The 12,991-nt window shown below is 45.9% G+C and overlaps 1 protein-coding gene across 1 annotated transcript in view; it reads left to right on the forward strand.

Moving 5' to 3' along the window:
• Positions 1-5,010: 5,010 nt before the first annotated feature.
• LOC119159405 (beta-1,4-mannosyl-glycoprotein 4-beta-N-acetylglucosaminyltransferase) overlaps positions 5,011-12,991 on the forward strand; it is a 47,973-nt gene continuing 39,992 nt past the window's right edge. The window contains exon 1 of the mRNA XM_037412154.2: positions 5,011-5,146. The gene's annotated coding sequence lies outside the window, so the exon portion shown is untranslated. The remainder of the gene's footprint in view (positions 5,147-12,991) is intronic.

Consider the following 12,991-nt stretch of genomic DNA (forward strand, 5'->3'; position numbering starts at 1 on the left):
TAATGGCCACGAAAGATGTGACCCGAAGGACAGCGCAAACGAGGAAAAAGACGACGTTCTAAAGAATTAAAAGAAAAAGGGAGATTCTTCTACCGCATGCGAAAAAGAAAGAATAAAATAGTGTGTGTCTTCTACTTCGCGAGCCGCGCCTGTCACAGTCGGGTGCATCGCCGGGCGGGTCGTATTTGGGCCAGCAGTCTGCGCGAGCCAATTCTCAGGCCCGTTGTGCGCTCCGAGTGGCCGGCTTCAGTCTCTCGCCACGCACTCCGCGCCGAGCGCGCCATCTCGTGCCCGGCGCCCTTTGAATATTCTGGAAGACGACGCCTCTCGCACACCGACCGCCACGCAGTATCCCGTTATCCTGCATGACCGCTCTGTGAACGCACACTCGCAGACAGCTGCCGCACGTGACAGAATGAGATCAATGCCGACGCCCTCCGGACAAGAACTAGCTGCACCGTCCGGTGTGTGTATATAACACGCAAGATGAATGTTTACTACTACAAAGCAACCTCTCCCACTCTGCAAGGCATAATCACTGTTGTGGTCTCGGCGATGTTTACTCGGCCGAGTCTCCTGACCCAACCCTTGGAACGAAGAAAGCGTTCAATGATTATGAGCACACGTAGGCGAAGAAGATCGTCAAATGCTGTGAATAGTGTGCTCACGCCATAGATACACACGCCTATACGGTTGCGTGAAAATATTGCATGGCACGCGTCGATTCGGTTGTAACTGTGGGCGATGGCGCTGTTTCGGTCGACGAGTGTTCGGTGTCTAGACGTTCACAGTACCACGGGACTGTAAATTGCAATCGGGCGAGTGAGAAAAGATAGCTTGGGGTCACGTTTTGAAAGCGCAGCAGATTTTTAAGTACGCAGCAATTTAGAGGGCCGTACGCAAGTCGTATGCTGTCGTTCATACTTGCGTAGTATGAACGACAGCATACGTCATACAACCAGCTGTGCAGCATATTAAGCGCGCACTCGCTTCAAGAAGTATTGTATGCTGTCGTCGCTTGGCGTAAAGCAGGAAATACTACGCCTACAAATAGAAAAAAGAAGAAAATGCGAAATGGAAAGAAGACGGAGGAAGTTGGGAACAAAAATAGAAAGGACAAGAAAGAAAAAGAAATATAGAGGAATAAAGGGGTACGAAACGTGAAAAGAAAGATAAGAGGAAAGAACAAGAAAACCGGAGACAAACAAAGAAGGCTGCCCAGCACCGCACTTCCTCCAGCCTCGGGACCACTATTGAGAGGCTGCCGCAATTTTTATTTTCTGCGGTTCGAAGCCTAAAGAATAACTCGTGGGGAAACGTTTTGAATGCTTCTCAAGGAGTGTGATCATTCAAGGCGCCTGTTAACGTTGACAGGCATGCAGCTTCACATCGCATCTACTGGCATCGTTAAATAGCGATCGAACACGTTATCATGGCATCATGAAATGAGGAGATCGTTCATCCAGTTTATGTATAACATAAGTAGAGTGTGTGACAGAAATCATGTCCCTGCAAACTTTCGCATGCTGGTAAATTATTGTTAGATTTTTTAGGTTACAAAAAAAATAAAACGCTTGCAACATAGTCGTGCTTTTTGAAGCAAAATGACTGCCTTTTCTATTGAAGAGAGGGGAAGAGAAACGAAGGAGAAAGGCAGGGAGGCGAGGGGTTGGTATCGATGAGATTTTTGCAGTGTGATACTGTTGCATGCCATGATGCTGGCTCGCAAAATTGGGATACATGCTCCTGGATGACTTGCCTGTTTTCATAAAACAGCAACGTTAATGAAAACTATTGCGGATAATGAGGTCAAGAGAAATATAGGGGGCGTTAACTGTACTTTTCCAAGTGTACTGCATGTATTAATTGTGATGGAGATGGAAAGAAAGTATAAACTGTATGAAAAAAAAAAAGGAACTTGCCGTTGGTATACACATTAAACCTGCAACCGTCAAATCGCGCGTCCCATTACGGAGGCGGCAAGTTGTCTACTTTTCTTCCTTCAAAGTATACACTTTACGTCCGCTACATCTTCCGTGGCACTGCTGTTTTTCATTAGCGTTTTGTCAGAAAGACGTGCACTCCTTCCTTCATTCATTCACATAGAGAGGGTGTTGTTCCGGCAAATTTGGTGCCTTCAGTTAGTATGCTCAGTGGTAAGCTGTCCTGTCCGCTCGTTCAAGTATCACGCCAGACTGTTCCACACTCGGCGCCATGGCTGCGAACGGCGCATGACTATCACTCCCAGAGTCTCCATGCATATAAATACCCCACATACCGGGCGATGGGATGACGACCACCACAGTATCTCAAATGGTAAAAGCATCAGGCGTGCCATCCAAAAGTTGCAGGTTCGCTCCTAGCCAACCACTAGCTGTTTTTTTCTACTTCCTTCACATTTATATTCCAATTACTACGCTACACTTAAAAACGGCAACATTAACGTCCCTTATACCTTCTTGAGTTAATTCAATGCTAGTTTCCATTTACGTGGTGTCAAACAAAAGAACGATCCCCTGAAATTCTCTTGCTTAATTCATTCCTAAAAAGCAGCATCACCTTGCACTGATGACGCATGAGCTAGTAAGAATAACACCATCTCTATTTTTTTACGGCGAACTTGCATTTAGGGCGATTGTGTGAACGTGTTCCTAGGAGGAATGTGATTTAGTCATTTCTTTTTTGTAACAAAGCAGCTTAACCGAGTTGCTGCGAATGACCCTCAAAATCCTAAGCAATTTTATTCAAGTGTGCAAAGAGCACGACGAACACCGACGTAAGTTGTCCCCAGAACGCAAAGCGCTTCTTTGTTTTAGTCTGCATGAACGAGGCGTATTATACTGTACAGCTTTATTCGGGGTCGCGTGGTCCGCCGGCTTGACTCAAGTGGACAAGGGTAGCCGAGAGGCAAAATAGAAAGAAACGAGGCTAGGGCCTATTCTCATGCTTATGCTAGAATCGGCGCAGTCGAGGATTCAGCTACCGGGACTCGGGCACTTGTCCTCAAAACGAACAAATGTACCGACTGTTGTCGCGATTGCGGCCTCACCGACTACACGGGAGGAGTGTCTTGTATGTGGCGCAGCAGTTTGTGTGGACGATGGCCGCCAGACCACAGATAATGGAGGGCCTGGCTCCTTCGCGGCGACGCGGTAATGTGTGCCATAACTTAGGCTGAGCTGTATAGCTTTCGAGGACACACGCACTGCCACCGTAAACAAAGCGCGTGGCACGAAATAAAGAGCGAGGAAGGCTGTGCGGCGAACGTGTGAGGCTACGTTATCTTTGTGGGGAAATCTAGCGTATGTTCGTTGGAGCATGAATTCGAATGAGAAAGGCATATCGAGCAAATGGGCTTCAATTTTCCTCGAATCAACGCCGGCTTGTGCTGAGATGGGATGTCGTGTCACTGGCCGAGTGCCAAGCATCGAGTGAAGGATGATGATGATGATGATGATGATGATGATGATGATGATGATGATGATGATGACAACGACGACGACGACGATAACTTATAATAATCGCTCACCCATTCAGGGGGATTGGCCGAGAAACGAATACTTAGATGGAAGGGCTGACTCATTAATTGTATATCTAATGTATCATAAAATGGTTAAAAGAATTGTATTATCGTCGTCTACTTCATGGTCCCATCTTCCTTCTTTTTCTATCAATGCATATTTTTGTACACCTGTTGCGAACAATGTACCAATTCCCATTTAGTCAACAGCGGAGCTCTTTAAGGTCGAGGGTAACCCTGCGGAGCGTAAGGCAGCCTCTTGTGGGCATGTGCCACATAAACAGGCCAAGTCCCCTCCTTCACCTCCGGCCGACTGAGAAGAATGTCCATGACCAGAGTGGGGGTGAGCCATGCATATAGGTGATTATCATCATCATCAAACCTAGCGGGTATGCAAGCCTTACTCCTCACCTCGGTTTCACTGAACGAAACTAAACGTTATCAATTTGAAATATGAATGACCGTCGCGAAGACAGGTTAAACAATGCGGATGGTGACTAGAGCAAATTCAAGCAATTAAATAATATGATGGCACCAGTACAGCTGCTTAGACGAGTATTCACGGTATTTAGTCAGTGAAGCTACTTCAATTTTCGTTTGTTTTTATCTTCCTATGTACTACCGCCCGAGCCAGTGCCTTTTTCTCGTAGTGGGTCAAGTCGTTGGGGCCCATCACCAGGCCTCATGCCAATACCATGCGTCCCCTGAGTACGATAACGGCAATCGAGCGCAATAAAGTATGTGTCAATACTAACCCTTACGACTTGACCTAACTAACTAACCAGCCAACTAACCCGACGTGGTGTGGTTACGGTGCTGGACTACTGACGCGATGGTCACCTAATCGAATTCTGGTCGTAAACGACCGCATTTATAAGAAGGTGAAAATGGTATATGAGGGCCCATGTCTTCTCATAAATTTATGTGTATGCTGATTAGTCCCAGTTGGTCGAAATTTCCTGAGCACTCAACTCGTACCATTTTTATGAAACGTAATACGCCAACGATTCATCTAACTAACTAACTAACTAACTAACTAACTAACTAGCTAGCTGGCTAACTAACTAGCTAACTAACTAGCTAACTAACTAGCTAACTAGCTAACTAACTAGCTAACTAACTAGCTAACTAACTAGCTAGCTAACTAACTAGCTAGCTAACTAGCTAACTAACTAACTAGCTAACTAACTAGCTAACTAACTAGCTAACTAGCTAGCTAACTAGCTAACCAACCAACCTAACCAGTAACCTGGCACCTTATTTCTTCTTCCCCTAACTAACCAAACTAACCAGTAACCTGGCACTTTATTTTTTCCCCTGCAGTTGCACAGGTAGTAAAGGTAGGAAAAAGCACACGAGGTCTTCGGCCAGATCTCGTGCGAGCGAAAATCGTCTAGTCGCGAGGAGGTGCCTCGTTTGGAGAGCAGGAGAGGAGGGCGCGTCAAGGCGCGTACTCGCGCGGCGATGCAGCGGCGCCCAAACAACGGCGGCCGCCCGCCGGAGTCGGCTCGCTGAGGACGCGTTGTGGCGCAAAGTGCACGCGATGTCGCCCTGGCCCGTGGATAAACGCCGACGTCGTTCTCGTCGGGGATACCGCGCCGCCAGCATCTCCTCCAACGGAATAAGGTGAGCGCTGGACTGTCAGGCGATCTCTTGACAAGATTGAATTAGTTTGGTGTAATCGTCTAAAGATAGTGTACTGCAAGGCTTTCAATACCACATCGATTCGCTGTGGTGTATTGTACGTGGCGAGAGGGTCGCCACCACCAGTGAGCTGTGAGAAAGAAGCAGTGGGGACGTTCGAGCATGAACACCAAGAAATGTCAGGGTACGAACATTTATGCATGTTCAACGACTTCGGACATATACTCAATGTGAGCTCTAGAACCCAACCGCGTTTCATAACAGTGGGTTGCGAAATTCAAAAACCAAAACACTGCTTTAAATCACCGCGAAATAACGAGTACGTGTCCAATTAAATTAATCAAAAAATTAGCAAGTTCATCAAATGCATGTGTTACTGAAATGAAGTGTTTCTTGGCATTGCCAACTAAAGCTGGTTGTAACTCTGCCTACTCTTCGACATATTCATTAATATGCTGGTCATTGTGTCATTGATTGAGTGTTACAGTGAAGGTTAACAGATATCGGAAAAGGCGACATTAAGATTCCTGAGTAGTTTGCAGCCGGAACTCTGCTAATTTTGCCAGTATTGTTGAAGTTGCATATGCGGTTTGTAAAGCCTGACCTTGGCAAGGTAGCACCCTTCCTAATCATTACGCTTCTGTATTCTCCACGTCCGTTAATTGTTTTTTTTTTGACTAATTAATAGTCTAGAATTGCGCGTTAACCTATCTCTGTCAATGTTTATCACATAATTTGACAAATCCATGCTCATGACCCGGTGCTTAGGCCAGGGCGTTTTACAAGCCCAGGCAAACAATATTGCTCAAGACCAGTGTCTCAGTAAGGGAGGATGCGGTGGCAACGTATTCAGGCTCGTGGGATATTTTCTTTATTGTTTGCTCAAAATGTTTTACTCTATCTTCAAGAAATGCCGGCTGAAATATCTGCTATAATCAATTTACTACCAGTATTGGCGTTCATATTTACGTGGTATCATGAGGAGTCGAGAGCAAGGGGACAACACTTGACAGCAGCAATGAAGCGATAGCTTACTAAACTTAATTTTCCTCCCATAACAAGATCATTAACAATAACACTAACCTAATTGTAGTGGTGTGTCTATACGAAACACGTACGGGGTGTGCGGATATTCGAAACTTTGAAAACAGTTTGGGTTATGCCTACAGTAATTTAGTTCGAATAACGCGAATTCGAGTACTGAACGTCCTAAATTATATAAATTTCATTTTTCTTCCAATGGGTAGGATATAGAAGCACTTAATGTAGCCGAGGGAAGGCAGTATTAATGCAAAAGCTATAACTTGTTTGATCAATTTGGTTAGAGGAGAGTTTCTCACGTATAAGCAGCTCACGAACTTCTTGTATCAATCCGAGTAAAACGAGGCATTCTTTTGTAGTCTCGCGACCTTTACGTCTATTTGAAAAAAAAATTGTGCAGCACTTAATTGTTATCCGTCAAAGAACACAACGCTTGGTACGCATCTGTGCCGTGAGATGCTTGCTCATTTGTTCCAATTCAGTGGTGTATCAGGTAATTTATCTGGTAATATAATGAGTTCTGTAGTTTAATAACTTGTGAACTGGATTATATTGTACATATCAAATAGCGGGTATAAGTCATTAGTATAATTTACCAAGCTGTCTTAACGCAATTTTATTGTTTCACCTTGATGAGAAGAGAGAAATCATTCGAGTGTTTTCCGAGAAGTTTGCCTTTAAAGTCGATTATTCGTATACGATCGGGAAATTTGTCTTTTGAGTATTTGAACATCATTTACACAAGTTTAGCATAGCATTAAAGCCTCTTCATTTGCCGAGTTAGAAATTGCATACCATTGTGGTGCGATGAAAGACCGCAGTTTGCCGACATAACAGCCGAAGACAGAGCAGGGCGAATTTACAACTGCGGGGCACGCCCAGTGATGAATAATATTTGTATTAGCTCCGTTCAATTTTTTAGCGTACCGACATGTCGACAAGGGCAGTTTTGTCGGTAAGCTGTCACTCTGTTAAGCATTACAGTCGCGGCCACTGTAGCCGTATTTCGATAGCGGGGAAATGTAAGGACATTCGTGGACATCGCAAAGATATAAATTTATTATGGTCAAACTCAGTGCAGACTACCTGCACTCCGGCATTCCTCGTAATCATATCGCGGTCCTTTATCGGGCTGAACTCAAGAATTCATTCCTTTTAATCTACCGATATCTATATATAGTTAAGTGAAGACGGAAGCATACCGGTGACAGGACTGAGTAGTGGGACGTCCCATTTGAAAACGTGATGCCTTGAAAAGCCTTACAGTTGCGTGTTGTACGTGACAGGGTGGATTAAATTGTGTGCGTGTTCGCCTGTCTAGCCTGTCTGAGGGAACATATATAGACCACGCTTTACAAAAATGATTTTTTTGGAATGCCAGAGTACAAGGATGTGCTGTAGCACTCAGGCGTCTAAAACCTTAAATGCGTGAAACGAAGAGTGAAAGGGACAAAGGCGTTCGCACTTATTGCCTGCTTCCTTCGTTTTCTTATGTACTCACGGAGTCGCTTAGCGGGTAGTTGTACAGTAATGCCATCTTGGAACAGTATACGCTTATAGCATTGTTTTATACTGTCAATCATGTGTGTCTATGTACAAGCCGACAGTACACGTCTGCGATAACTGGTAAGGACTGCTATGGTTTTGTCCAGAAAACGTTAAAAAAAGTAAGATGCTCGAAACCACTAGTCATAGTACATACTTGATAGTCACAAAGATGATAAAGTGTCATTTCGCTTGAGCGGTGGCATACATGTCTTGACACGTATCGCCAGAACTAAGAAGTATATAATCGTCTAGAGAGGCAAGCCTTTTCGTAGAAGCACATCATTCTATTCGATTTTCTGTAACGCATGTTTCTCTCCCTTTTATTTCCTTCTCTGAGCGCAGTATAGCAAACGGGGCGTGCGTCTGGTTAGCTTCGTTGTATTTTCTTGCTCCAATATCTCTCTCTCTTTCTCTCTCTCTCGTCAGACTAGCAGCAACTCTAAGGGTCGTTCTTTCTGTACAAAGCATACGGCAGTCGACGCATTTTTGTGAGGCTGGCAGCTACGTTGATCGTTTCTTTGCTTCAAACGACACACGGTCTGCCTGGAGGCATTATTCCCATACGGCCAGCCCCTGCAATTAGTGGTCCCCACTGACTTCATTGTTCAACGCCGTCGCTTTGTTTTATGACTGAGAAGGGATCTAGAACGCCAGGAGAACGAAAGCACAAAAATACACACAAAAAAGAACGAAACACCGAAAATAGAAGAGCTGTGGTACGTTACCTGCGCATAACATCAGTGCCACTTTACATTTTAAACCACTGTTGCTCTGTCGCTGTGTTCTCGGTTGGCGCGATGTTTTTTTTTTTTTATGTGGGACACGCATACGCTAAATGACGGAAGACCGTGGCTGGGCGCAGCACTCCGTTATCATTTGTGTCATCGAAAACGACGCCATCATTCATGTGGATAAGCTCGCACGCGGGAAATTTTTTTTCTTCTTCAACGCGCTAAAACGAACGCGCCACTCCGTGCGCCCTGATGTGGAAACGACTCAGCGTTCTGTCGTTCTTAATTGGTGATGCCGGCATTCGGACTTGTGTGCTGTTCCGCTTTCTGGCCTGCTTAGGGGCCAAACTTTCCGGTGAGAATGAAGTATTCGTGGTTCGCATTTTGTGCAAGGCGCATTTCTAATACCTCCGTAAAAGTATTTTTAAATTATTCACCCAAGCGTTCATAATTTAGTACTCACTATTCTTTTTTTTCATCGCTTCAACTTATCTGACACGGGTAAGAGCTCACGAAAGCGACTGCACATCATCATCATCATCATCATCATCATCATCATCATCATCATCATCATCATCATCACCATCATCATCATCATCATCATCACCACCACCATCATCATTATCAGTCTACCTCAACTTCAGGGCCGGACGACGACCTCACCCAATGATCTCTTTAACCCAGACATAACTGCGAATGTTCGTCTCATTCTTTGAGACTTCTTAATTTCGTCGCTTTACATGACCCCTTTCCTCCCTCGGTCACGCTAAAAGCCACTGAATTAAGACAAACGATGATAATTGCAAATGGCGTGAATGCCTATTTTGTACATATGCAGAACACAAACAATCAATTGTGAAAACATCATACTCTGCTTGTTTGTTTTTCTTTTTTACGTTTCAAGTGCAGTGTAGAATTCGAGGGGCCATATAAGCCACTTGTCTTGGAAATGTAGCATGACACGTTCATTAAGATCAAAACCATTTCATCCTCTCTGGCTCTCCTTTGAGAGAAACTAAATCCACTCCAAGTATCTAATAATCATTCTTCCCCTATGTTTATCTTCCTCGTTACAGTGAATGAATCACTTTTTTGAAACGCGTGAGACACAAAAAAATCACATCATGTCCACAGAGTGAATGATGACCATCCGTGCGTCCATTCATGCGTACCGTTCGTCTGTCCATGCGTCCGTCCGCGAGTCTGTTCATCCATCTGCCTGCCTGCCTGTCTGTCTGTTCGTGCGTCCATCTGTCCGTCTGCTAGTCTGTCTGTCCGTCCGTCAGTGCGTCCATCTAGTGAACACTTAAAGTACCGCCATCTCCAATTCGCATCCCCTGTGGCACATACCCGCCGCTCTAGAGCGGGCATGTGCCACCGGTGGCTACGTATACTACTACATGCATACAAGGGATGGACATACCCACGCCTTAAGAAGCTTCGCCCCTGAAAAAATCATTTTTCTTTCTCCGCTAACGACATCGCAGAATATTGATCAACTTGTCACTCGCACTATACTCACTACGTCCGTGGCAAATGAAACTCGAACATCGTGATGGCGTTGGAGGAACGGTCCGCCCTTGTAAGTAGATCGAGAAATTTCGGCCACCCGCTCTCCAGTGGCGCAATAGAAGAAAGAAGAAGAAATGAGGCCCCCCCCCATAGAATGGGCAGCGATGATCGTGTCTAATGCACGTGAACTCGTGTATGTGTGTAAACGGCACAACCCGGCCAAGAGAAAGACACGCCCTCGGCGGTGGTGGCAATCGAACCGGGCAACCAGCTCAATGCATGCGGCGGTGATCGAGGGCGCGGCGCCTCTCGGCGGGGCCAACACGGACGCGCGCGAGGCATGCCAACGAACGCGGGCGCGCTCAGCCAATTCTTCTGGCGATCCACCGGTCACCACCCGCTCCGTGCCCGTATGCCTATATAGCATGCGCAGTCGATAAGGAAACAAACAAAAAAAAAATTGCCCGCAGCTTCCCTCGGGGGAACACTGAGGAGTATGCGGACCATATAATTGGTTAACGGGGTGTTAAAGTGCGACTTACTTGGGTCGATGGCTAAATTGGTTAACGTGGTTAACGTGGTTGTGAAATGGGGTGTTAAATTGCGACTTACTTGGGTCGATGGCTAAATTGGTTAACGTGGTTGTAGGAGGGGGTGTTAAATGAGTGAACACGTACACACGTATGCGAAAGGGCGGCGCTGGTCGAAGGGACGTCGATCATTGTGTTTGTGGATTCGTTGGAATTCATTTCACCGTGACCTTGGACGTCGACGCGCCGTACAAACCAACCGACGAGCGGCAACTGAGCGAGCGAGCGCCGACCTTGAGTATATATACAGCACGACGGCGCATGCACTGTCAGCTGTTGAATGTTCTCGAAGTGCGACGCCACATGCGCGTCCACTGGAGAATCAGGGGAATTGTAGATGTCGAACGCGGTGTGTAGAGGAGGAAGGGTGCACAGATGGTGGAGGAGTGAAGCGCGCGCGGTGTGTAGAGGAGGAAGGGATGCACAGATGGTGGAAAAGTGGGCGACGGCGCGACGGCGCATGCGCGCGCGTCAGCTGTCGAATGTTCGAGAAGCGGTGTGGACGGCGCGGACGGCGCGGACGACGCGGACGGCGCACTACAAGGCGCGAGTATAAGATGCTCCGCATCTAAAAAGCGGTACCAACGTTCACGATAGTGTGGGAACGAAGAATCGCCTCGGTGTTGTGTATAGTGCGTGCGTTGCTTGCACGCACAAAGCTGCGTTTTGTGCTCCTGTTCCAGATTACGTTGTCCTGCCTCGCGTCTTAATACGGTGCAGCGTTGTGGGGGTTACCGAAGATGGTGGCTAATTAGTGGCCGCGAATTCAGGACGACTAAAAGTGGCGTGAATGAAATACGGCATTTTGCATTCCGTTGCGCTTCTGTCAGCCTGTTATACTATCAGTTCAGTATATACTATTGACATACCGCGGTTAATTGAATACAACTACAAGGCCACAGGGCTATTCATGCGTCAATTTTTCTCTCTATATATGTCGGCAGTTCGATTCCAGGCAGCCAAAATATTAACGAAAACGTACGCAACACAAAAGTGTTAATTTAAGGACGGCGACACCCAAAATGCATGCCTCTTATTCGTCAACTGTAACAACCCAATTTACGCCGCTGGTTGGTCAGTCGGTACATGGCCAGACGAGACGTGGGCGCAACTCAATGTGCAGGTAGTATCGCTCTGAAGTTCGTGAAGACCAAGTCGCTGGCTCTCGTCCGCGCCCCGACGGTATACATTCATGCCTGGGTATGTAGGCATGCCTTTAGTTCGTGCAACTGCCTCTATTGCCGGCTATCTGCATGCAGAAAACTGATTGACTTCTTGACGGTCCTTTATTGGCTGGCGCTTCGAATTGTAGCCTTTTTTTTTTCTGCGCGGCAATAGACAGCTCTTAAAACTGTAGTTGCCATGCGCATATCATGAGCCACGATTTGCACGTATAAACGATTAGTATAAAGCACCATGATTTGTGTATATAAAGCACAATCCAGCATATCGCCAATCCGTGATTGAGCAGTAATTAAGTGGTTCTAGATAGATAAAACTTCCAAAATTCTTTCTTCTTTATTTTCTTTACAGCGGGGCTGTTAAGGTCGAAGTTTGCCGTGTATAGTAGATAAAAAAATTATAATCGTCATGAACCGTGACGCACTCAATGACCACCCAAGCATTCTGTACTGAGGGTTAGCAAGAGCAGCTGAAACTTGCCCACCAAATGTGCTGTAAGCCCACCACCACCACCACCATCATCATCATCATCATCGTCATCATCGTCATCATTGTTATTATTATTATTATTATTATTATTATTATTATTATTATTATTATTATTATTATTATTATTATTATTATTATTATTATTATTATTATTATTATTATTAAAATCATCATCCTAACTACGCCCACTGCAGGGCAAATGCCTCGTCCCGGTCCTGTGCCATGCTGTTGACACGCTGCTGCGACCTAGCGCAAGCTGCGCAAATTTGTCTCTTTTTTTTTCGTATACTCTGCCCTTCGTATGCATTCGGTGCAAGGGTATAGCATGCGTGATTATTGGGTTTTCTATGAGTACTCGTAGAGCTAATGATGAAAGATTGCCTCGAGATAAGAAGGCATTCAAAGTTGCATTCGGTTAAATATGCAGGAGGATATATGTAGCTTCGACAATAGTGCATGGTTTTAGTGAGAGAGGGAGAGCCAGAGAGAGAAGAGGGCTGGCCCGGAGGCTGAAAGGCCTCTCGCCAGCTATACACGCACTACAAGTATACTTGCGATTTCATTCCTTGTGCTCATTACAGACACACACGCTGAAACTTGCGCACGCTCACCGAGAGTCACGATTCGTATCCCCTGACAGTCCGTTCGTTTCCTTGAGCGCATGAGCCGGAAAGACAACGCGATGACGAGAGAGATCCCTTTGAGGGGGCCCTCCCATCCCGTTACACGAACGC

The sequence above is a fragment of the Rhipicephalus microplus genome, chromosome 1, assembly GCF_043290135.1.
Source record: "Rhipicephalus microplus isolate Deutch F79 chromosome 1, USDA_Rmic, whole genome shotgun sequence".
NCBI lineage: Eukaryota > Metazoa > Arthropoda > Arachnida > Ixodida > Ixodidae > Rhipicephalus > Rhipicephalus microplus.